Here is a 26,212-nt window from a genome sequence, read left to right on the forward strand (position 1 = left end):
GTCCGACTCTTTGTGACCCCAGGGACTATACAGTCCATGGAATTTTCCAGGCCAGAATATGGGAGTGGGTAGCCTTTCCCTTCTCCAGGGGATCTTCCCAACTCAGGGATCAAACCCAGGTCTCCTGCATTGCAGGTGGATTCTTTACCTGCTGAGCCAACAGGGAAGCCCAAGAATACTGGAGAAGGTAGCATATCCCTTCTGTAGCAGATCTTCCCAACCTAGGAATGGAACCAGGGTCTTCCTGCATTGCAGGCAGATTCTTTACCAGCTGAGCTACCAGGGAAGCCCATGAATACAGGTCAAGTTCTCATAGAATGAGTTGCATTTATGTTTGCGTCTCTCTCTCCAAAAAGCCTGTGAATACTTTGGAGGTGGAAACCACGTCTTAATCATTTTCAGACTCTACGTTCAGTTCAGTTCAGTTCAGTCACTCAGTCATGTCTGACTCTTTGCAACCCCATGAACTGCAGCACACCAGGCTTCCCTATCCATCAGCAACTCCTGGAGTCCACCCAAACCCACGTCCATTGTGTTGGTGATGCCATCCAACCACCTCATCCTCTGCCGTCCCCTTCTCCTCCTGCTTCCAATCTTTCCCAGCATCAGGGTCTTTTCAGATGAGTCAGCTCTCCACATCAGGTGGCCAAAGTATTGGAGTTTCAGCTTCAGCATCAGTCAGACTCTATATACATGGCAGGAATAACTGATACTTACTGAGTTTCTATCACGTGTCGTGCATAAGGTGCTAGTGGTATAAGAGTGAACAAATAGACCAGGTCTTGTGCTCAGAGAGCTAATGTTTAGGTGAGAGGGCAAACAATATATAAAACAACTGGATATATAATACAATGAGGCAGTGATAAGAGTAAAAAGAAGAGGATAAAGCAGGGTAAGGGGCTAGAGATGGATGCAGGTCTCATTTTATATATGTGCCCAGAGAAGGTTTCAATGAACAACTGAATGAAGGTATGGAGAAGGTTAAATAAGTCTGTTGGGGGAAAATCAGGAATTTGGAGCTACACAGAGCTGAAGGAAGCTTAACCTTCACTAGGGCATCAGCTCAACTACATTGTTATTTTCCCCCAATTCTGGACTGTTCAGTGTTCTTTTTTGCCTCCCTCACTCCCATTTTTCCAACTTTTATTTTTAAAACAGAGTGGGCCCTGTGTGGCTTGTGTGTGTGTGTGTGTGTGTGTGTGTGTGTGTGCTTTTAAATTAAATAGTTTATTTTCACCTGGAGGATGACTGCTTTACAATATTGTGTTGGTTTCTGCCATACATCAGCCATAGGTGTAAGTATGTCTCCTCCCTCTTGAACGTCCCTCCCACCTCCCATCCCATCCCACTCCTCTAGGTTATCAGAGAGCACTGGATTTGAGCTCCCTGTGTCATTCAGTAAATTCCCACCTAATGCCTTTTCTCAATGACTTTGGCCACCTCATGCAAAAGAGTTGACTCATTGGGAAAGACCCTGATGCTAGGAGGGATTGGGGGCAGGAGGAGAAGGGATGACAGAGGACGAGATGGTTAGATGGCATCACTGACTCGATGGACATGAGTTTGGGTGAACTCCAGGAGCTGGTGATGGACAGGGAGGCCTGGCGTGCTGCGATTCATAGGGTCACAAAGAGTTGGACATGACTAAGCCACTGAACTGAACTGAATGCCTTTTCTTAAAGGGCTTTCTCACTGGAGTAAGTTTTCAAGTCAACTTCATCACTTGCATTGACCTTCCCCCATATGAGGATTTGGGGCCAATTCTCACTTCTGAAGAAATTCCTCTAAAGTGGTATTTTGGGACACTACAGAAAATGAAGATAGACTTGGCAAAGAAATTTCAAGTCTACAGACAGATAATTAAGAGAGATTTTCAAAGCCTAGGGGGAAATCAAAGACCATTATAAACGTACAGTTGGCACTAAACCACTTTTATTACAATTTGAGCTCCTTACAGCTGTGCAGCAATTGAGAGGTGAGAATACACAGCCAGTGGAAAGCAAAGAAAAGCCACGTGGATGCCAACCTGCTAGTGGCCTAGAGGATCCATATGTAAGTTTCATAATTTGTCCTGAGGAATTACAAAAACCAAAATAGGAAATTTTCTTGTAATTCTAAGAAGGAAATGTTTACGTAGCCACTGAGAAAAAAAAGTTTAAATTTTCCCTTTCTCTCTTCCACCTCTCTGACTCAGTTCCTTACTCTCAACAGGGACGTGGTAAGAGGAATGAGATTCTGTGTCAAGTCATCTGAAGTCTTCAGGAGGTTTAGCGGAGGAGCCTGGGCTTTGGAACCAGGAAGTGGAAGTGTTAGTTGCTCAGTCATGTCCGACTCTTTGCGACCCCATGGACTGTGGCCCACAGACTCCTCTGTCCATGGGATTTCCCAGGCACGATTACTGGATTGGTTGCCATTCCCCTCTCCAGGGGATCTTCCCAACCCAGGGATTGAACCTGAGCATCCTTCACTGCAAGCGGATTCTTGAGCCACCAGGGAAGAAAACTTGGAAACAGGAGGGCCTAGAAATGCAATTTAGTGCTGCCAGTTAAGAGCTGTGGGATTTTAGGCAAATTACTCAATCTCTCTGAGCTCCATTTTCCTAGTCTATAAATAACTACTTGATGGAGTTTTTGTAATGATCACATGAGACAGGGTAAGAATGATGCTGGGCACATGACAGGCACTTAATGAATGACGGTTCATCTTCATGGAAAAGAAGTTATTTAAGGAACTCAGAAAAGTATTTATCATAGTTTCTGTTTTTTTTAAATTTGCATTGCAATACAGATGCTTTACAATGTTTTAGTTTCTACTATATTGCAAAGTGCATCAGCTATACATATACATATAATTTCCTCTTTTGTTGTTTTCCTTCCCATTTAGATCACCATGGAGCACTGAGTAGAGTTCCCTGTGCTATATATAGTAGGTTCTCATTAGTTACTATTTTATATATATTAATAGTATCAATCATGTATATGTGTCAATGTCAATCTCCCAACTCATCCCACCCCCAGTTTCTCCATTGGTATCTGGTATAGTACTTTTGTTCTCCACATCTGTGTCTCTATTTTTGCTTTGTAAATAAGATGGTCTGTACCACTTTTTTCAGATTCCACATACACATTAACACACGATGTTTGGTTTTCTCTTTCTGACTTAGTTTCTCTCCTGTTACTGATAATTAAGATTCTCATATCAAAAAGTTCTTTGTCAAGAGCAGTGATCACAAAAGCAAATGTCTTTGGTAAGCCTACAGTAGGATTTGATTTGTGATTTGTGGAGAACTGCGGCAAACTTGAGGGCCCATGCTTACCTAAAGGGGGTGAAAAAGGTGCGTGTCCCATTTGAAGAGGGCAATTAGAGAACTTATGCCTGATAGAGGAGGGTCCACTCCCATCTATGGAGGGACTGAGTCACATCTGAAGGGCAGTTTCTACTTAACTCCTGCCTCAAGATAGTGCAGACAGATGACAGATTTTTTTTTTTAATCCTGAAATCTATTTCTATGTGAAATTTCCAGTTCACATAAAAGGCCTCCTAAGTCAAATAATTAGAAAATACATAGACCACAAAAAGCATGTCTGCAGGCTATGTGGCCTGTGGGCCACCAGTGAGCAACTTCTAGAAGAGGAACATTCCATGAATACATTCTCACTCCTTGTATAGTAAAATATTTTGGTGAAAAAAAAAATTCTTCAAATAATTCCACACAGAGCAAAGAGTTCAACATACAAATAAATCTCTTCCTGCATATTTCTATATCTAGGACACCAAGGGCCAAAAATAACCTTAGAAACCTATGAAGGATTTTGTTGTTATTTATTCCTCAGGATTTAGCCAATTGCTGGTGGGCAGACTGTTCAAAGTCTGTGCATAGGAAAAGATAAGTTGATGCCTGCTGATAAAGCTATTTTCTAGGTATATGCTTGTGAAATGTGATATTCCTTACATTTTCCATGGTATCATAGAGGGGTTGAAGCATCAACAAATAGTCCACAAAACTGTCACCTTCAGATCTTAAAAGAGAGGGTAGAAAGAGCTTAGAAGAAATTACTGTGTTTGTTAAGGAATCTTTCTATTGGCTCTGGATGAGCTTCACAATTACAGAGAATGTTCCTGGGGGGTGCTGACTGGAAGCGATCAGTGGCTGAAAAATATTAAGCCACCGATGTTTTAATTAACTCGTTCCACTCCATTTTGGAGCTTACAGCTGAGGACAAAAAGGAATCCTATTTCAATATCCAAAGTCACTGTAAATGTTAAGCTCTGCTTTTGACTGACAGTCTCCCACACGCTCGCATACCCTAAAACTAGCAACTCTAAATTTAGATCATTTGTAAAACCCAACAGGTTTCTAGAGCATGTGACAATCTAGATATTCCTGCATCGCTTATCCACAGAAGCCGTCTCTTGTGGGGGAAATGTACTCTGACACCCACTTTGATAGGTAACAGGCACGTTAAAATGGGATCACCTCAGTTAGAACAAGGAGAGAGAAATCTTAGACCGGATGAACTACAGAGTATCTCATCCTGAGAGGAACACACTCAATTCCCTTTATACACACAGAGATGTGTTAAAAATTGGCTGAGGAGAATTGAATTATCAATGCGTCATTCCAAGGTATCTATGTGTTCTGCAGACACATCGTCACCAAGTAATTGATCCACCTACAACTATCCAAAAAGTTACTGGGCATGTATTGGATCTGAGGTCCAACTGATACAGCAACCCTAGTTATTGACATGCAACACAACAAGTTAATTCCATATTCTACTACTTATTTTCCCGTGTTTCCAATACCAGATTGAAAACAAATTCCCTAAGAAGAATGTGGCTTGAAGATATTCATGTTCCAGTCCAATCTAGGCAGTATGGGGTTAAATATATTATCTATCTATATATTAATATATTATATATAATATATATTAATATCTATGTATGTTTAATATATAAATATATTATTTAAATAATATTTTAATATATTATTTATGTCTTAAAATATTCAATTAGGAAATAGCGACAACAATGTATAAAAAGGGACAAAAAAATTATTCCAAATTAAACCAAAATGATGTTTTAGCAATCTGCTATGCGATTTACTGTAAAAAACAGTTAAAGAATTCTCTCTTATTACCAGGAAAAGGCATATTTTTGAAGTTATGAAATTCAGAACCTAAGACAGCAATAAAAAAGGATATTTTTGGTAAAGTATATTGAGATTTTTGAGAAGCAGGAAATAAAATAAAATAGCATTATCATAAAGTAGCATCTCGAATAGAATTTCTATTTGAAAAACTAGTCTTCAGTAACTTCTCTTGGCTCCTACATTCTTTTTTCTTGTGACCCTTTATCTCTAATACTGTAATGACCTTAATGATAAACATGTTTTACCTAAGAAATCTACTTACTTTAATGTTGATTTTATTTTAATGACAATATTGAATACACCTCACTTTGAGAAAGACTTTTTGCAAAAGATGAGTCAAATTCAATTAAGTGTAAACTGACCATTTCCCAACCATGTCCCCTAGGATAATGTTCCCAAGATATTTCATAATCTTAATTGGGTCAACACTGCAGTTGACTTGAATAGCAGAAGCCCAGGGGAAGTTGCTATGCTGAGTCTGACACTTAATGAAGATGGAGTTATGCTTTTCCTTGAATGAACACCCCATTATGGAAATGAAGTCCCCAGAGTAGACTTAAGAGTGTGGTCAAAACATTGCTTTGCAAGGTCAGTGAAGGTCTGATTCATCATTTGGGTAGAAGTCAGGACACAAACTCTAACTGCGATGGTGGGAACATTTCAATGCAGACTACTGCATTCTGCTCAAATTCCTGCTGTCATTTCAATTAGAACCGGTGTTCTTTCTTACCAATTCCCTCAAAACCATAGTGTTGCTGTGATCTGCCAAGGCGATATTAGGTTTCCTTAATAAAGATAGATACATCACAGCAGTGGGTTAAGTGAGAGAGCTAACAGTTAATTCCTGCTTCATTAAGTCAAACCAAATAATTCTCATTTAAATGAAGAAACCCATCCTGCTTCCCAGTAAATATTTGGTATCAGAGCAGCAATGAAAGCTTGTGCTATGTAAACCTTGAAGCAACTCAGCAGCAGCAGCAGGACATTTCCACAAGTACTCCACCGAGAACGATAAAACATTCAAAACAAAATGACACTGGGCCAAATCAATGGGTAAGGAAGTTTTGTAAAAGCTCTTCTTAGAGTTTGTGGTTTGGGGGGTTTTGTTTGTTTTTATGAAGTGTGTGTGTTCACTCTCTTATTCAATCGTGAAGACACTGCAGTTCTCCCTGGGCCTCTCAGCCATTAGAATGGATTAGAAAATCCTACTGAATAATCTCTGCGAATCATCCTACAGAAAGTGCCTGGGCTTTTCAGGCTAAGTGCACGTTATACATATAAATCATGATCACTCTGGGGTTGATTAGGAAAGGAGAGGTATTTTGCAATCTTGGCAATGTGTGTATGCCTGTGGCAACTGATTAGCTCTTTCAAATTAATAGCTTAAAATTAAAAGAAGCCCGAGGTTAGAATAAAAGGAAATGGTTTTTCCATGTAAAGAAAGCTTCATCCTCCTCCAAAAAGCCCCCTCCCTCCCCCTCATCCTTTCCCTTCCTCTAATTATCCAGTCTCAGAATGATATCTATCAGTGGGAGGAGTTACAGAAGTATGGCTTCTTACATGAGTTTCCGGATCTGACTGAAGGAGAAGCAGTGGGCACAACTAGAAACAAAGATGTCCAGTAAATGAACGTGTCTGTAGTCATTTCATACCTCGGGCTCGGAAGTTTCTCAGGAGGAGTTGCCTAGCTGTGAGTCGGGCTGAATCCTTTCTTCTCTCTGCCATATGACATCCTGCCTGGGTCAGGCAGCTTCTGGAGATACCCTCTGCCCACAAGCAGCCCAGGACACCAGGATCTCCCATTCAGTGAGAACCACAAGAAAAACAAAAAACCCAGCAAAGAAAACAAACACATACTCCATTTCCAGGGTCGGTGGAGGACCCAGGGTTAGGGAGAATGGGTTATGCAGTTGATGTTCATAGGTGGAAAGAGGATCTGGGTTTCCAGAAAGAATTTAAAAGACTTGCTTTTTTTTTTTTTCCATTTTGTTTTCTTGACAATCAGGCCTCGATTTTATTTTGGAAAATATTAGAGATTAAACTTATACTGCTATCTTAGCTGATCTTCTGAAATTAAAGAAGAAAGAAAAAAAAATCCTGTCTTTGAAAGACCCTTTTTCAAGCAGTAGAAAATATACCTTGACATTCTTGCTGCGTCTCCGAGAAATCAGGCAGCCTGAAGTTTGTCTAAACTCAGGACTTTTCTGTTAGTTAACCAAGATGGGCAAGGCTTTATTTCTCTATCTATTGAGTTTATTTCCTAATGATCCCTCCTCTTTATTTGATAAAGAGAAGCTGTCCCTCACGCAATTTTAATTTTGTCTTAAAGATAAGAAAGCCATTATATAGGCAAAACTAATTTCTTTCCATCCAATTACCTACTTAGAATACATACTAACAGGTTATACCCTTCGGTCTTAAAAGATTAGTACCACGGTCAGCTACTAGTAAAAGACTGATTGGAAAGAGAAAGAAAAAAGCTTTGATATCAAGCAGATGTGTTTTCAAATTCCAGTTCTGCCACATACAAGCTGAGTGACACTGGAGTGAGTTGCTAAATGTCTGTGAACATCTGGGTCTTCATCTCTAAAAGATGGGGCTTATAATATGTACTTGACAGCATTGTATGGGAATGACTTTAGATAACAAAGAATAAACACCTATCATGGTAGGTCTTGTATATTCATTTTATTCCTTCCAATTAGAAAATACTTTATGGAGATTCAGTTGGTATCCTTAGAATGCCTACTCAGTCCAACTAGCTCTGTGGTGAGTGAATGAGTGAGTGAAGTAGCTCAGTCATGTCTGACTCTTTGCGACCCTGTGGACTGTAGCCCACCAGGCTGCTCCGTCCATGGGATTCTCCAGGCAAGAGTACTGGAGTGGGTTGCCATTTCCTTATCCAGCTCTGTGGTAGGCATTGTGAAAAAATAATAAAGGATGAGAAAGCCCAGACAATGCCTCAGAAGAATATTCCTTCTATTTGAGGAGACAAGAGGTATAAATAAACTCCTATTTGCAACTGGGAAGCAATTAGGGTACCTACAGACAAGTATTAGATGTTATGGTATAAACAGCAGGTGCTAGGCAAGATCATGGGAAAGAGAATTTATTTAGGCTTTCATGACATACAGAATTTTAATTGGCATAAACAAAACAAACCACTTTAAAAACAAGCCAACCTAGGGATTTTTTTTTTAATGGAAAGAAAATGATTGAGATTTGAGGGTAGAAATGAACAGAGCATATATCTTGAGGAAACTGACCGACTCAGAGTAGAGAGCTTTATTGTGGAAAATCATACAAAAGAGTAAAGTTGGGACCAAGTTAAAAAGAGCCTTGAACATTATCCTAATTAGAATATGGTCTATAAAGTCTTTAGAAAGAGAGGCTGTGGCTCTTCAGGATGCACTGGAGACAGGGCATGGGTCTGGGGACTTTTCTAGAGTCGTGAGAGGGAAGGTAACTTGTTTGTGCTTCTCAAATGCTTCTTTCTTCTTCTTTTTCCAGGCAAGGTTTTATTGGGGCCTCTGCTACAGCAAGAGGGGAAGTGATAACAAACAACAGGTTCCTTTGCTGCTGGCTCCCGAAGGGCTGAGTTTGCTCCTTATTGAGGTGAGGGGAGGTGTGTGTTCAGGAGCCGGGCCAGAGCAGTGGCTTAGGTGGTTTGCACACCCCTTTGGTGGTGCTGTATGCAGGGGGCACGCACAGTCCCACGGTGCCTTGCACTTGTTCCGAGCTCTTCAGAAGTGGCAGCTGGGTTTTTTGATGCCTTTTTATCTTTTGTCCAGAATTTGCCCCAACTGTGCATGCACACAGTTATTTTTAGTCCCATATAGTTTCTTTGCATTTTGTTGCTCAAGGAGGGACGTGTTTCGGTACAAGCATTGTGGCATTGCCACAAAGGGTCCCAGGTCCCAACCTGTCTCATACCTTCTGAGACTCTACACCCTTATTCTTAAGGGATAAGGAGAGAAGGTTTGTTTTTCTGAAACCTCTTCCCTCACTGACTTCTGAAGTGTTCATTCCAAGCCATAGGCCAAGTGGGTCTTGAAACTTGTTTTCATCAATTTACTATAGATGATTTGATCCATAGTAACTAAACTCAGAAGAGATTTGTTCATACAAGCCAATTTAAGCATTTAGGAAGTTACACACAATTATGAAGAGGAATGGCTTGTAGGCATGGGAAGAAATTTAGCCTGTCTCATTCCTCTCTAATAAGAACAGTATTCTGGAAAATTAAATCAATATCAGAGTTTATTGGTCATTCATTCATCAGTTGATCAAATATTGATTAAGCATCTACCAAGTGGCAGCACTTAGGTGAGAAACAGCATGAGGAAGCTGATAGGCAAGTGGTTTAGGGATGTTGGATGACCAAGCAGGGGGTCTCTGGGCTGCAGAGAGGAGGGCGGAATCCAAGCCCCAGAGGGCTGTGTACTTCCTGGTACAGAGCTAGGACTTGAATCTCTCTATAATCACAAGCCATTGAAATGTTTTAGTAAGCTCAGAAACAATTCTTTTAACTTCTGAGTATGTTATTATTTCATTTGACTGGTGGCTGAGTGGTAAAGAATCTGCCTGCAGTGCAGGAGACTAGGGTTCAATCCCTGGGTCTGGAAGATCCCCTGGAGAAAGGAATGGCTACCCACTCCAGTATTCTTGCCTGGAGAATCCCATGGGGAGAGGCGCCTGGCCGGGTATAGTCCGTGGGTTTGCAGAGTGGGACACGACTGAGTGACTAACACTTTGGTAAGTCATATTTTACCCACTAGATACATGTGGTTGAAGCAATAATACTACTGGATTGAATTAGTAGATAGAAAAGGACCTGAAAATATGATGTACCAAGCTCTCAGAAATTATATTTTGGTTATAAGAATAAACTACTGGCTGAAAATCACTACTACTCACAGGAGTTAACTGTATAACAAAGGAACTGGGATATGTTCTTATGTTTTCAAACCAAGGAATAAATTAATTCCAAAGAAAACAAAACAAACAAACAAACAAAAAAATAGGATGAAATGAAATCTGTAATGATGAGCCACCATCATACAATTGAGTAGGCTTCTCAAGTAGGGAGGCTCTGAAATCTATAGGTCTCAAATTAAAACTCACGACACATTTTTCTCCTTTTTAAAAAAATTTAGCCACACTGCTGAGCATATAGGGTCTTATTTCCTCAACCAGGGATTGAACTCACGCCCCTTGCAGTAGAAGCACGGAGTCTTAACCACTGCACCACCAGGGAAGTACATATTTTTCATTTAATTTTTTGATAGCAAATATATTTACATGGTTGAAAATCAAAATAATATGGATAGAATATCTCGAGAAGCAATGCTCACACTCCTGTCCCTGGCTGCCCTGTACCCTGCCCAGCCCCCACCAGTAACCATTTATATTATTTGTTGCTGCACTCTCATAGTCTTTCTTTATGCAAAATCCAAATCCATTGTGTAAATAGGAAAGTTAATTACAAAAAAAAGGGAAGAAAATGAACCAAGCTTTGTTGGCAACCACTATTTGCCAGATACTGTTAGTTTTTCCAGGAGTTACGTTCCTGATTCCCTATGACAACTCTGTAAGGTTGATCTTATCTGTCCCAAGAACAGACCTGTCAGGTGGGCAGAAATCTGAACCTTTGGTCCCGTACTTTAGAAGCACTTTCTCAGGCCTCTCCCAACCTCTAGCGTTTCATGTGGACTGAGTTCAGTCTTTTGACTTTTATATTTCAACTCATTGCCTTACCTTCATCACATCTTTAAAATGCCTACTTTTTAGGGTTGTTTTTGAGGATTAAATTGAGTTGCTAACGAGGTAGGTGGCATATAGTAAGAGTTCTGTAAGTGGAAGCTATTAATATTATTATAATGTCTCTGGGAGCACTTCCTCAGGCTAAACTCATTCAAAATGCATTGATTTCTGTTTAACTCATAAAAATGGCCCCCCTTTTGGTTTTGTTGTTCTTTTGGTTTTTGATGTGGATCATTTTTAAGGTCCTTATTGAATTTGTTACAATACTGCTTCTGTTTTATGTTTTGCTTTTTGGCCACCAGGCATGTGGGGTCTTAGCTCCCTGACCAGGGATCAGACCTACACTCCCTGCATCGGAAGGCAGGGTATTAACCACAGGAACTCCAGGGAAGCCCCATGGCCCCCTTTTTTGGACTTAGTTTATTCTGATGCTGACCTTCACCCCTGGGTGAGTAATAACCTTTGTCTTCTCTGTATTTAAACAGAATCCAGTTATTAGGTAGCCAGATCCTCTCTTGGACAGCCAGGATGAAAGCCTAGGAACAAGAGTTGCCACATTCACGCCACAAGGGTCAGCAAACTTTTATAAAGGGCCAGGTAGTAAATATTTGGGGTTTTAGGGGGTCTTTGTTGCAACTATTCCACTGCATTATTGCACAAAAGCAGCCCCATAGACAAGTGATGCTAGTGATGTTCCAATAAAGCTTTATCATGGACATTGACATTTGAATTTCATATAATTTACATATCACCAAATATTTTTCTTCTTTTGATTTTTTCAACCATTTACAAATGTAAAAATTATCTTCAGCTCTTGGGCCATACAAAGGCAGGTGATGGTTGGATTTGGCCTGTGGAACATAGTCTGCCAACTCCTACCCTAAATGACAATGATTTGATAAAACATCTCTTAAACTTGGTCAATTCTCTTTCTTTCTCTCTCTTTCCTCTCTCTCTCTCCTTCTCTTCTACTAAAACTACAAGCAAACAAGGAAAATAAAAGGCCCTTTTGGAAGGAATCCTCCTACTAGCCCAGGGAACTACAATTTTATTTCTCTCATAAGCAGCTCAGTGTTTTGTAAATACAATTTAATGACTCATATACAAATTTAGATACAGATTTGAGTTGATGTCAACTCAATAGCCAGAGAAGGCAATGGCAACCCACTCTAGTACTCTTGCCTGGAAAATCCCATGGATGGAGGAGCCTGGAAGGCTGAAGTCCATGGGGTCGCTGAGGGTCGGACATGACTGAGAGACTTCACTTTCACTTTTCACTTTCATGCATTGGAGAAGGAAATGGCAACCCACTCCAGTGTTCTTGCCTGGGGAATCCCAGGGACAGTGGAGCCTGGTGGGTTGCCATCTATGGGGTCACACAGAGTCGGACACGACTGAAGCGACTTAGCAGCAGTAGCAGCAACTCAATAGCACTGAGCCATGCTAGAAAAAGACCATAGTAGGCTGTACATCCAGCTGCTAGGAAATTAAGCAACATCAGGATCTGATGTGTGTCAATTACCTTATTTAAAAACCAAACTTCAGAGGAGATCAAGGTGGTCTTTCATCTTGCTACCTATATCCCTAGAAGGTGGCGGGGGTTGGGGGGTGGCCAATCTGGGCGGGGGGTGCAGGGAGCTTGGGAACTCCCTGCACTAGCCTCCCTGGGCCTTTATCCTGGCTGAGAGACTAGAAGTCAGATTTACTGGGGACACATACAACCATGGCCACCTCTCTGGAATGCCCTGCAGTGGCCTCTGCCCTATCTTGAGTCTTCACCAGTTTCTTCTCCTGCCTCCAACCACCTTCATCCCTCCCCTCCCTACCACCATGATTTCCTCAAGAGTTCAGGCCTCTAGAAACAAAAATCAGGAAGGCAGGTTGTCTAAGGAAAACTTCTGCTTTCTGCAACACACCCCTATCCTGAGGCAAAGGAGCCCCAGAGCCTTGCTGTTTGGAAATGGTTTAGAGAAAAATGCTTTCATAATCTTATCATCCTGGGACACAAAAATCTCTTTATCATCTGGGGAAGCTGATCATTTCAAAGGGGCAAATAGTCAGTGGCCGCCCACTTAGGAAAATTCCTTCTGTTCCTCTGGGTTTTTCAGAGTTCTGGATTCTCGGAAAGAAGAACTGGAATGCAGGGGTGACCGATGAATGCTTTCAGAGTTCTTTTTAGAATCTTCACTGGTAGCACAGAACCTAGCCCTTCACAGTGCTCAGAAGACATCTAAATGTTGCCATGTTGAAGAAGAAATATTGGAACTGGGGCTTAAAAAATTTCAATTGTCAAGAGATGAGTGAGGATTAGGGAATGAACAAAAGCATGGGGAAATGAAAGCATATAGTTTAAGTACCAAGAAAGCGAGGACTTTATCCATATCATTCATCTGATGTTCTTCACCACCAGCCTTGGGAGAGCACCCAGCTCAGTGAATATTTAATCAGTGAATGGATTTATGTAGAGAGGAGAGAGGAATAAGACTAGAAGACAAAGTCTAGCAGTCAGGTCTCAGCAGGAAACAGAATTTCCTCCTAATAACTCAAGCTCCACTTAACTGAAGGGATGACTTAAGGAGAGCAATAAGAAAGGATGGGACTAGCAACAGGGGTTTCTCTGGTGGCTCAGACAGTAAAGAATCTGCATGCGATGCAGGAGACCTGAGTTCAATTCCTGGGTCGGGAAGATCCCCTGGAGAAAAATATGGCAATCCACTCCAATATTCTTGCCTGGGAAATCCCATGGACAGAGGACCCTGGCAGGCAAAGAGCTGGACACGACTGAGCAACTAACACTCACTTTTTTTCTAGCAACAGAAGGCTGATAGCAGCCCTGAGGCTGAAAGAGCAAGAGGAGTCACTTGGCAGAAAAGATGCAGTAATTACCAGAGACAAGTACTGAAGTGGGGATGATGTGAGGAAGAAATACTGCAATCTCTCTCCTCCAGCCCTCCTTTCTCCTGCCAGGGCCTCCCATTGGCTGAACCCAACCAGAGGCCAGAGATGGTGAGAGCAGGAGAGAAAAGGTTGGAGAACTAAAAACAGAATCAGCAGCCCATTGGAACTGAGCTGAACTGAACTGAACTGAAACTGAAAGCTGTTTTTCTTTTTATTGAGATATAATGGACACAGAACATTATATTAGTTTAAGACGTACAAGCTAATGATTTGGTATTTATATATATTGTGAAATGATCACCACAATAAATCTACATCCATCACCACACATAGCTACAAATTTTTTTCCCTTGTCATGAGAACTTTGAAGTTTTACTCTCTTAGCAACTTTCATGAAAGGTGGTTAAAAAAAAAAAATAGCGCCTTCCCTTCCCTGTGCCTTCATTCATTCCCTCTTCTCCCAAGATAGTGCCAAAGAAAAAGATATATCATCTCTTATCATTTGGATTGAAAGGCTATTAGTTGCCATTGGAGATTTTGAAGGAGGAAGTGACAAAAAATAAGGCATGGGGAAACCTTATCTGTGTTCACATTCCAGCCCTTCCACTCCCTAACTGTAAACGTGGGCTAGTTATTAATATTTAAAACTCTCTGTGCCTCAACTTCCTTATCTAGACAACCAAGGAAATGATGGTAGCTATCTTGTATGGTAGTTATGAGGCTCAAAAGAGATAATCTAAGTGAAGTGCTTGGGCCTAATATTATTGCTTTTTAAAAGCCTACCTTGGATCAGATTTAGGCAAATTTGTCTTATATTGAAGTATTTACTATCAAATCAATGTTCCAGCAAGGTTTTAGTGAACGTGACAATCATAAGGAAAAGGCTAGAGTTTGTTTTAATGACTTCATGACTATGTGATTTTATTATTTTTGTCTACCCAGCTAAGAAATTCCCTTCCCTAAGCACTGATTTTTCCACCTTTAAGTAACATTAGAACGTTACAGAGGCTTTGGGTAACACAGATGAAGTCCACCTACCTGGGATTTCAACCATACAGCTGTGATTTCACTACCAATGCATTTCTGAAAATTGCTTCTTTAGCATTTCAGTGTGTTTATTCGAAAGAACAACTGAAGCAGAAAGAAAATCAAGCAACAACAGGAGGTCTTCATTTTTAAACTCATCAGTTGGCAAGCCAAAAATTTGCTCAGATCTGTTGGGGGTTCAGATGTAAAATTGGCTTCTGATAGGGAAGTCAGTAGCTACAGTTTAAAACTCCGAAGCACATTTTCTTCTCCTTCCCCTCCCCACTTCCTTGTTGTTCTAATAAGAGTGTCACATGCTTCCCTAATAGTTAAGATGTGCAACCCTTGGATTGCAAAGTACTCCTGTTTATACCACCATTAAAATTTAAACAGATATACACTTAATGGAAAGACTGGCTATAATTATGGTTCTTTAAACCCCCTTCCCACCATTGCTAATTTTTAGTGCTGCTATAAAAGAAACATTACTTTTACTGAGTTCTTGATGAATATTTGGGGAACCTTCTAAAATTATAAATGCATTTACAATTCTGATGCACCAATTTAACTTGCTTAGGTTAAACAGCAGGACGATGTAAAAGTATTTAAATATAATTTTCATACCCAAGAATTCTAGTTATTTCAACATGTAGGTGAGCCTTCAAGATGAGTCATACAGGGAAATTGCTTATTTTTGTAATGTACACTTTATACAAGTAAATGAATACTTCCCCAGTGAACTAAGGTTTTTTTAAAGGTAGTGTAAAAAATAGTATCTCTCGGGACATGAAAGGCCTTAATCAATGATTTTCAAGGACTTCCTCTGTCATTGCTTAATAACATTCAAGGCTTACAGACAGACTTCTGAATTACATATTTAAAATTGTATGTACAATATAATTACACTTGTTTCTTTTAAAGCAGCAAAACCAGGCACATGGATTGGTTGGGATGAGAGGAAATTCACCAAACTCTTAACAGCAGTCATACATGGGTGCGTGCATGCTAAGTTGCTCAGTCATGTCCGACTCTACGACCCTATGGACTGTAGCCCTCCAGGCTTTTTGCCCATGAGACTCTCCAGGCAAGAATATTCCAGTGGGTTTCAATGCCCTCCTCTAGGGATCTTCCCAACTCAGGGATCGAACCCACATCTCTCAGGTCTCCTGCATTGCAGGTGGATTCTTCACCGCTGAGCCACCAAGGAAGCCCAGTTATATATGGGAGTAGGACTAAACCAAAGTTTTAACAAAAGTGCTAGTCCCTTCCCAGGGATGTTTGATCCTCTTTCTATACTTTCTTTCAGAATATGGTGTCAGAGGCAGTGGTGAAGAGCGTTGGAATACCCACTCCATCATCTACTACCGTGTGACCTTGCACTGGTACATACAGCTCTGCGCCTGAGTTCAGTCGTGTGCAGAAAAGGATAACAATAACGCATACCCCGTATAGTTGTGAGATGAAGGGAGTGAATGCATACAGATCACTTAGGACAGGGGTCCCCACACTCTGGGATCTAGTATCTGATGATCTAAGGTGGAGCTGATGTGATCATAATAGAAATAAAGTGCAAAAAAGAAAAAAAGAAATAAAGTGCACAGTAAATGTAAGGAGGTTGAATCATCCTGAAAACATCCCCTCCCACCCCCTCGATCAGGTCCATAGCAAATTGTCTTCCACAAACCAGTCCCTGGTGCCAAAAAGGTTGGGGACCACTGACTTAGAACAGTAACAGGAGCTCAACTGGCAGGAGTAAGTGAGAATAATTATTCTGTTATTTATAGTCAGTCACTTCCAGTAAAAAGTGACCTCTTGAGGGAAGAGATAATCCAGTTTATCACCTGTATCACTGGACCTTAATACTATGTCTAGCAAGTAAGAGATGCTCAATAAAGATTGTGAACATACAAATGAATGGATCCCACATATACTGTGAGGCAACAGAGAATGCCACTATTCCATGGGTAATGATGGAACTGTAATTGTTACTCCTAGTCTATAACCTTTCTTTGTTTTAGCTGTCACTGGTTAGCATTTGCTCAGAAAGTGTCCCAAGGCTGTGTGCGCAGATCCAGGTCACTAGCAAGTGGTTTGCCTCATGATAACTCTAGACGGACAAAGAACATTTAGAAGGAGTGTCACTCTGAGATGGTTAGCATTCTTCATCCTGGAAGCTTTAGTCACCTTTCAGATGCTTATGTGGGTTTTAAAGACTAGGTCACATTGAAAGTGCAGATTTGATAGAGTCAAAAAGCACTCAGTCCACACAGAAAGCCAAGGTTTATAAACCAATCTGCATTGCTATTTAGCTCCATCCTCCTCTTCAGCAGCTGCAGCCCAAAGCTATTGGGCAAAGCTGCACTTGTCTCAAAAGTCTTCCAGGAAGAGAAGGAATATTCACAAATGGCTGACTTGCACCCTCACAGGGGATGAGTTTGCTTGCCTGAACTTTCTCCAAACTCCACTGGACTTTTAATAGTATTTTTTAAAAATGCAGCATATTTGAAATCTACTCAGAATTTCTGGTGATATACTGAAAATGATTGAGTTCAATTAATATTATATACTGTTGTTGCTAATATTTATCTCTCTTCACAAAGTGAGACTTATTTTTAACTTTTTGGCCATGCCAAGAGGCATGTGGGATCTTAGTTTCTCAACCAGGGATCGAACCCACGCCCTGCTGCGTTGGAAGTGAAGATTCTTAACCACTAGGTCGTCAGGAAGTCTCAAGTCAGTCTTTTTGTATGAAACAATCTCCTGAACTTCCTTCTCTCTGCATTTCAGTCCTATTTCCTGTCCTCTTGCTTACACAGAGGCTGAACTTTAAAAATGTTAAACACACACACATATACCACATGTATCTTTGCTTGTCGGAGTAAAGAAAGGTATGTTATCATTACTCCCTTTTAAGATGAGGTGCCCAGGGCACTCACAAGTGGGAGTGAATAAATCACAGATCTTCAAGGAACTGTACCCTAGGATCCCTAAATGCCTTTTATTAACCCATTATGGGTTATTAATTTATTAAATGAAGCTATTAAAATACTCCAGGGATGAGGAGACAGAAATGGATTGGTCAGAATTAGTTAAGGGCCAAGTAAACAAGAAGCAATGCAGGGAATTCAGTACAGGATAGAAGGGCAATTGGATCACACAGACTAGTATTTACACAATGGACAGAGGAGCCTGGTGGGCTCCAATCCATGGGGTCGTACAGAGTCAGACAGGACTTGGCAACTAAACCAACAGTAATTTACAAAGTGCTTTTTACATACAGGAGGAGAATAAACGAAAGGAGTGAAGAGGATACTGAATTAGTATAGGTAGGAAGGTTCCACCAACACACAGTCCTTAGACCTTAAAATTGCCTTATTGTGATTTTAAGTCGGTAAAGAAATATATTGGGATGACAAAGAAATCTAGATAGCTCCTTAATTAGTTTAAAATATAACACTGGTAGATCAAAATCTGCCTTACAATTTTGTAAATTTTGATACCATTACTCTTTCTATAGTATGGAAATTTTTGAATATAATTTAAAATCTTTGGTACAAGTGGGTTTCCAAGAGCTTTCATTCATGTTTCACAACTCTTTCCCACGCCACAGACACGGTACGCTCAGGTAGCACATCGAATTGTAGCACAAGGATGACCAATGTCCCTCGGAAGCCTGAGGCCAACCAAGAGGAAACATTTCTAGCACTTCCTCTGAGGCAGGCTCTCACTCAATAAACTGACTCAAGAAGCAGAGCAGTATTGGTACTAGAAGACCCAGGCATCTGTTAACTCAGTGACTGCTACTGCTGCAAAGTCCCTTCAGTCGTGTCCGACTCTGTGCAACCCCATAAACGGCAGCCCACCAGGCTCCTCTGTCCCTGGGATTCTCCAGGCAAGAACACTGGAGTGGGTTGCCATTTCCTTCTCCAATGCATGAAAGTGAAAAGTGAAAGTGAAGTCACTCAGTCGTGTCTGACTCTTCGAAACCCCATGGACTGAAGCCCACCAGGCTCCTCTTTCCATGGGATTTTCCAGGCAAGAGTACTGACAGCTTGTCTTAAATCCCAACCCAGAATGCGGCCCCAATCCACACCGTTCTCCCACCCCAGCTCAGAAGCAAAACGTTATTCTGTAGGAAACTTCAAAGGAAGCAAAGTGTGAAAGTCTAAGAGTCAAGTCTCCCCCCCACCCCAGGGGGCCATCATGTACCATTTTACTGCAATTTCTCTTTGCTTTGTTTTTTCCAACGATGCATTTAGCTACAGTAAGTAGGAAAAAAAAAAATCCCTATTCAAGAGAGTGGAGTCATTATCCACACACAAAAGGCCATTTAGAGAAAGAAAGGCTCAGTCAGTTCAAGCTGTGGCTGCCAGAGTCCAGACCTATTAGGGAAAAAAAAGGTTAGCTGTTTAAGTGGGAATGTGAAACAAAATGTCATAATTAGGGCTAACTGGGCACCCTCCCCCCCTGCCGAGAAAGCTGCCTGGGATCATAAACTAATTCCCTGAAAGTTCTAGGCTTAGGGGGAAGCAAATCATCAACTCTAAATGACAGTTCAGTGGTTAACCTTTACCCTGGAGGCTAGGTTTTCATTCTTTCTTGTTTTTCTTTTAGGTATTTTTTTTTTAATAGATGTCACTTTTATAGGATTGGACTGTTTTTTTTTCCTAGCTCTCCACTACTGGCATGCTGCAGATCACTCTGTGTGTGTGTGTGTGTGTAAAACCCATGATAAATATCTCCCAATAACAGTAGTTTCCTTTAGTGATGAACTGTATGGGAGAATTGGGAATTAATTCTTTGTCTCTCTCTCTCTGTACTTCCTAATTGCTCTTTTTAATGACAAGTAAGTAGACAAGCTGGCTTAAAACTCAACATTCAAAAAAACTAAGATCATGGCATCTGGTCCCATCATTTCATGGCAAATAGATGGGGAAACAATGGTAACAGTGACAGACTTTATTTTCTTGGACTCCAAAATCACTGCAGACTGTGATATAAGTCATGAAATTAAAAGATGCTTGCTCCTTGGAAGAAAAGCTATGACCAACCTAGACAGCATATTAAAAAGCAAAGACATCACTTTGCCAACAAAGGTCCAAAGCTATGGTTTTTCCAGTAGTCATGTATGGATGTGAGAGTTGGACCTTAAAGAAGACTGAGTGCCAAAGAACTGATGCTTTTGAAAGTAGTGCTGGAGAAGACTTGAGAGTCCCTTGGACAGCAAGGAGAGTCAATCCTAAAGGAAATCAACACTGAATATTCATTGGAAGAATTGATACTGAAGCTGAAGCTCCAATATTCTGGCTACCTGATGCCACGTGCCTACTCGTTGGAAAAGACCCTGATGCTGGCAAAGATTGAAGGCAGGAGGAGAAGGGGGTTGCAGAGGATGGCATGGTTAGATAGCATCACTGACTCAATGGACATGAGTTTGAGCAAGCTCCAGGAGATACATGCTGCAGTCCATGGGGTTGCAAAGAGTCGGACACAATTTAGCATCTGAAAGGAACTGAAGGTAAAAGGGAGACAAAAAGACATGTAAAATACTTCAGATAAAATTTTCTCCCATGTTTCCCTTAAAGGAGAAAACGCAGTTAGAGTTTGGACGTGATTGATCATGAGGAGAAAGGAGGTATGTGCCTCAGAGAAGAGGCAGCATCGTGAAGGCAGAAGCACCCACGGGACTGTCAACAGGCTTCACTTCTCCTTTTCTTCAGCCATATAAGGGCATCCGGGTAAAAGCAATTTCAGACTGACGGATGTTCATAGTTAATACTACAGTAAATTCTCAGGATTTAGCATACTCAGAGGCATGGGATTCTTTTTTTTTTTTAAAGAAGAGTTTGTCCTTGTATTTTTATTTTTAGATTATTTGGCTGCATTGGGTCTTAGTTACGGCACACGGGGTCTTCGATCTTTGATGCCACGTGTAGAATCTTTAGTTGTGGCATGTGGGGTCTAGTTCCCTGACCAGGGATCGAACCCAGGACCCCTGCATTGGGAGCACAGAGTCTTAGCCACTGGACCACCAGGGAAGTCCAAGGGATGGTATCCTGATTGATAAAATGATGTGAGAATGAGTCCATGCTAGTCATTTAATAGCTACTTCCTATCAGATTGATTGGTTGGAATGTTCCAGTTTACTAGAGGGTAACCATGTACACAGGACATGTATAACCAGTATTCAATAAATAAGGTGAGGCCTGCAATATTATTGAAAATTTAATATTAATGATTCAGAAGGCACTTTGGGATCTTGTAGAGCCTCGACTGATTATTTTGGATATCAATGATGAATATAACACAGAATGCAATATAACACAAATTCTAAAGTGGTTTCTTTTGCTAGATTATGTTACAGTTTTGCTTTTTATGCAGTATTTCTAAAATGACTTGCAGATAAAATGGAGAAAATTGCTTAGCAAATAGAGACTAGGCATTTTACTTACACCTTTATGGGCTTTCATTAACACTTGCTTTCATTTTTACCACCCTCATAACAAAATATTTATTGAATGTGGGATTTTTAAAGCAAAAAGCATGCTTCCTATGTTCACATAGCTTAATTAATCATTTAAGAAGTAAGTAGGGTAAGAGCATTTCCTTTAAATCCCATGAGATGTCTTTTCCATTTTTTTGCACCAAAAAGTTTTGTCTAGGTAGAGTTGTATCCAGATAGAGGAAGGGAAAGGGAGAATCGTTAAATCTTTTGGTTTCTGAGAAAAGAACAGATGTGAATAAAGAGTAGATGTGAATAAAGAGTTGCAGGCCAGTCAAAGATTGAGAAAAGGACACCAATTTAATTCATGCAACAAATATTTTTGAAGGTCTATTATGTTCCAGGTGCTATTGTAGGGACTTAAGATACATAGATTTTACTAGAGGAAACAGACAATAAATAGGCCTCATGAAAATATAAAGGATGCTCTTGTTGTTTAGTCACCAAGTCATGTCCAGCCCTTTTTGATGCACCGTGGACTGTAGCCCACCAGGCTCCTCCGTCCATGGAATTTTCCAGGCAAGAATACTAGAGTGAGTTGCTGTTTTCTTCTCCAGGGGATCTTCCCAACACAGGATTGAACCTGGGTCTCTTGCACTGCAGACAGATTCTTTACTGTCTGAGCCATCAGGGAAGCCCATAAAGGATGTTAGATGATAATAAACATTATGAAAATATTGAGCAGGCTATGGGAAGGTATCAGAGAAAAGGTAGCTTCTGAAATTTTAAATAGTGTGGTTAGGGTAGACACCACATTTGAACAAAGCCTTGAAGGAGGTGAAAGAGTTATTCTCATGGATATGAGAGGCTGGGGCATTTCTGGCTACATATAAGACACAATGGAAAGTAGAAAATTACTTATTGAGAAAAATACTAAGGGCAGACTATGGGAAGAAGAAGAAAGGATAGTCATTGGTGGCAAATAGGCTGCCAGGAAATCCCTAAAGTAATTTTGAAATGCTTGGCTTTGGAAATTGTGATTGGAAGAAATAATAAAAATAACCTCTCTGTCCAAATATGATTAGCACATGGACATGGATCTACAGAATAAACACATAAATGTGTACACACCTAAATTCTGGCATATTTCTAGTTAGCAAATACCACATTGGGTACATTCTTTTTTTTTTTTTTTTTAATTGGAGTATAGTTTTGATGTTTTCCAGGTGGTTCAGTGATAAATAATCTGCCTGCCAATGCAGGAGACACAAGAGAATTGGGTTCAACCTCTGGGTTGGGAAGATCCCTTGGAGTAGGAAAGGGCAACCCACTCTAGCATTCTTGCCTAGAAAATCCCACAAACAGAGAAACCTGGTGGGCTGCAGTCCAGGGGGTCGCAATGAGTCGGACACGACTACATGACTGAGCATAATTTATTTCAGTCGGACGTGACTGCCCAACTGTAAAGCATAGTTGCTTTACAATGGTGTGTTAGTTTCTGCTACATGATGAAGTGAATCAGCTATATGTATACACATATCCCCTCCCTCTTGGATCTCCCTCCCACCCCCACTCCCCTATCCTACTCCTCTAGGTCATCACAGAGTACCAAGCTGAGGTTCTATGCTTTACAGCAGGAAAAGATTCTTTACTACTGAGCTGCAAGGGAAGCCCATAAATGATGCTAGACGATAATAAAAGTTATCAAAATATTAAGTAGGGTATGGGAGGGTAGCAGAGAAAAAGTTATCTATTCTACACATAGTAGTGTATATATGTCAATCCTAATATCCCGATCAGTAGCACCCTCCCTTCCACCCCTGTGTCTGCATGTCTGTGTGCCTACTCCTGCTCTGCAAACAGGTTCATCAGTATCATTTTTCTAAATTCCACATATATGCTTTAATACACGCCATTCATTCTTTTCTTTCTGACTTACTTCACTCTGTATGACAGACGCTAGGTCCATCCACAACTCTACCAAAGGACCCGACTGAAATCCCTATCAAAGGATCAACGGCATTCTTCACAGAGTTAGAACAAAACTTTTTACAAGCTGTATGGAAACTCAAAAGACGTCAAAAAGCCATAGCAATCTCGAGAAAGAAAAAATGGAGCTGGAGAAATTAGGCTCCCTGACTTCAAACCATTTATTCTTTTATCGTTTATGTTCCGAGGACCACATGTGTCAGACACTGTGTTGAGAACTAGGGAGAAGTGATGAGCAAGCAGATCAGACGTGATTCCTCCATTCACGGCAGAGATGTTCTTTAATTAAATGATGCATTTGTTATCTTGTTCTAAGTGCTGTGGAAAATTACATGAAAGTTGGAAAGCATATTGTAGAGTTACTTGACCTACTTCGGGAGACAGGAAAAGATTCCGCTACGAAGGTGATATTTGAGCCATGATGTGAGTGATGAGTTAACATTAACTAGGGAAAGAGAAAGATTCACGCAGGCAGAGGTGGAATATATTCGAAGTACTGAAAGGCCAGTGGCTTAAGGAGCGAAGAATGATTCAGTCAGCAGCAACAGGGCACACTCACACGTAGGGCCACTGGGGATAGTTACATGAAGGGACTCTTTGCAGTGGGGTCTGAACGGTTAAGGGAAGTCAACATGACTGTATGGTACCCCAAAATGAAAAGTTATTCCTGTGCCTGGGCATCAAGTGGAAGGCAGGAGTATTTATCAGAGAAAAGGGCTCCAGGAAAGATATACTTCACAGTGGCTGCGGCTGTAAGGAGATGCAGATAGATTGAAGCAACACAGCAAGGAGAGATCCAGGGGCATAAATACCAGACTGCAATCTCCAGCCACCTCCTCATCTCCAGCGTTTCTTTAGTCGTGGTGGTTTAGTTGCTAATTCATGTCCAATTCTTGCAACCCCATGGACGGTGTAGCCCACTGGGCTCCTCTGTCCATGGGATTTCCCAGCCAAGAATACTGGAGTGGGTTGCCATTTCCTTCTCCAGGGGATCTTCCTGACCCAGGGGTCAAACCCAGGTCTCCTGCATTGCAGGCGGTTTCTTTACCAACTGAGCCACCAGGGAACCTTCCTTAGTCAAATGCACCATAAGTCAGATGACGAGGGAGCCCTGTGATGCAGCTTATCACGAGTGAGCTCTCAGTGCACACTGGGGGGTGAAGAAGAATCAAGTGGACCTGGAGGGGAAAGTGGAAAATGTCCTGCAGAGTACGCGCCCGGTGGGTCCAGATCTTATCAGCCAAGTGAGGGACTCGAGTATTCGTTCTTCTGAACATGATCGGTGATGAGGGAAAGACGGGATCAGATTTGCATTCATAAAGGAAGGTTACTAGTGTCACAGGAGCAGATTGGAAGCTCGGTGGTGGTCCCCATGAGAGGTGACGGGAGCCTCTACTGATCTGGGGGTTGTCTTAGGTGCGGAGGTGTGGGGACATTCTGGAGGCAACGAGTTTGTGCTGGTTTGGAAATGGGTGATGGGAAAGAGGGTGTGAGTGGTATGAAGTCTAGATTTCAGTTTGCATTGGAGGATAGGTGGTGGTGCCGTTCTCTGAAGGAGGAGCAGGTTTGGGAGTTAGGGAAAATCGTGAGCTTGGTTTTGGAAATACTGAGTCTTTGAGGTAAAGGTCACGTCAGCACGTCTACTTAAGTAGGTGTTTACCCGCTATGTTCACTGTGTCCCAACAAGGTGCCATGCTAAGCACTTGAGATCAAGTATTTTCTCCAATCCTCAAAATACTAAGGCAGACGTTATTGTTCCCATTTTATAGATGGGAAAACTGAGGCTTAGGGAGGTCAAATATCCTCTTTACATTTACTATTTGAAACGCAGACACTTGAAACCCCAACAGAAGCTCTTTCCTTTCTGTACTGCTAAGTCTGCAGGTCACAGAAGCATCAGACGAGCCTGTAGGAAGGCTAAGGAAGAATGAAAAAGAATTCTGTTCTGAAGCCTTTCATTTGAGGAAACTACGGGCTTTGTCTCATTGGATTCTAGAGTAGGCTCATGTAAATTTCAATTAACCGATCAGTCAGCACTCCCTAAGCAATTATTATATGATTAGGATTTTGCTGGCCATTATATATCTATATATATAAAGATTATGAAAAGTATATGAGCCTTGATTTCAAGAACTTAAAATTTAGCTGAGGAGGCTAAATACACTCAGGAAATAATTTTACCTATGATAACATAATATGCTGGTAACAAAATGCCAGGTTGTAAAGGGCTGACAGCCTGAGGAAAGGATAATATATATCATGATAAGGTCTTACTTAGGGGAGAGTTGCATTATGTGTACAAAAGGAAATTGAAAAAGGGGAGAATTCTGTGTGTTAATGGTCTAAGAAATTTCACCAATTGAGTGCTTGTTGGCAGATTGGATGTCTCCTTCTAAGAAATTTCTAAAGATACACAATTAATTACAGGTTTACAATTAGTTACATAAAGTATGCATCAAATGGTCTGAGAGTTGAAATCTCTGAGAACTTGTCTTATTTAACATTTATTTTTTGAAATTCTGGCAACCAAGAGTCCTTTGCTTTTTTTTTTTTTTTTTTTGATAGACAAGGGAGAGCAATCTGTTCATATTTCTGTGGAAGGAGAGGCTGAAATTGCAAATACGTTTCAATCTGATACAATCTAAATCCTTATCCCAATAATGAAAAATGCCATCAACAAATCTAAGATCTTTGCAGCACCATAAAGATGATAAAGGCATCCAGAGAATAGACATTTTCTTAGTAGTAGTAACTCTTCAAGCCAGGAGGGAATGGCAAGACATACTTAAAATGATGAAAGAAAATAACCTACAGCCCAGATTATTGTACCCAGCAAGGATCTCATTCAAGTATGAAGGAGAAATCAAAAGCTTTTCAGACAAGCAAAAGCTGAGAGAATTCTGCACCACCAAACCAGCTCTCCAACAAATACTAAAGGATAT

At 40.9% G+C, this 26,212-nt stretch overlaps 1 protein-coding gene and 1 non-coding gene across 2 annotated transcripts in view; both read right to left on the reverse strand.

Moving 5' to 3' along the window:
* The window catches only part of RASGEF1B (RasGEF domain family member 1B), a 652,436-nt gene that overhangs the window by 74,753 nt on the left and 551,471 nt on the right, over positions 1–26,212 (reverse strand). The window lies entirely within an intron of this gene.
* TRNAG-CCC (transfer RNA glycine (anticodon CCC)) lies at positions 20,805–20,877 on the reverse strand. Its single transcript has one exon. It is a non-coding gene; the product is annotated as a tRNA-Gly (tRNA).

The sequence above is a fragment of the Bos indicus genome, chromosome 6 (assembly GCF_029378745.1).
Source record: "Bos indicus isolate NIAB-ARS_2022 breed Sahiwal x Tharparkar chromosome 6, NIAB-ARS_B.indTharparkar_mat_pri_1.0, whole genome shotgun sequence".
Classification (NCBI taxonomy): domain Eukaryota; kingdom Metazoa; phylum Chordata; class Mammalia; order Artiodactyla; family Bovidae; genus Bos; species Bos indicus.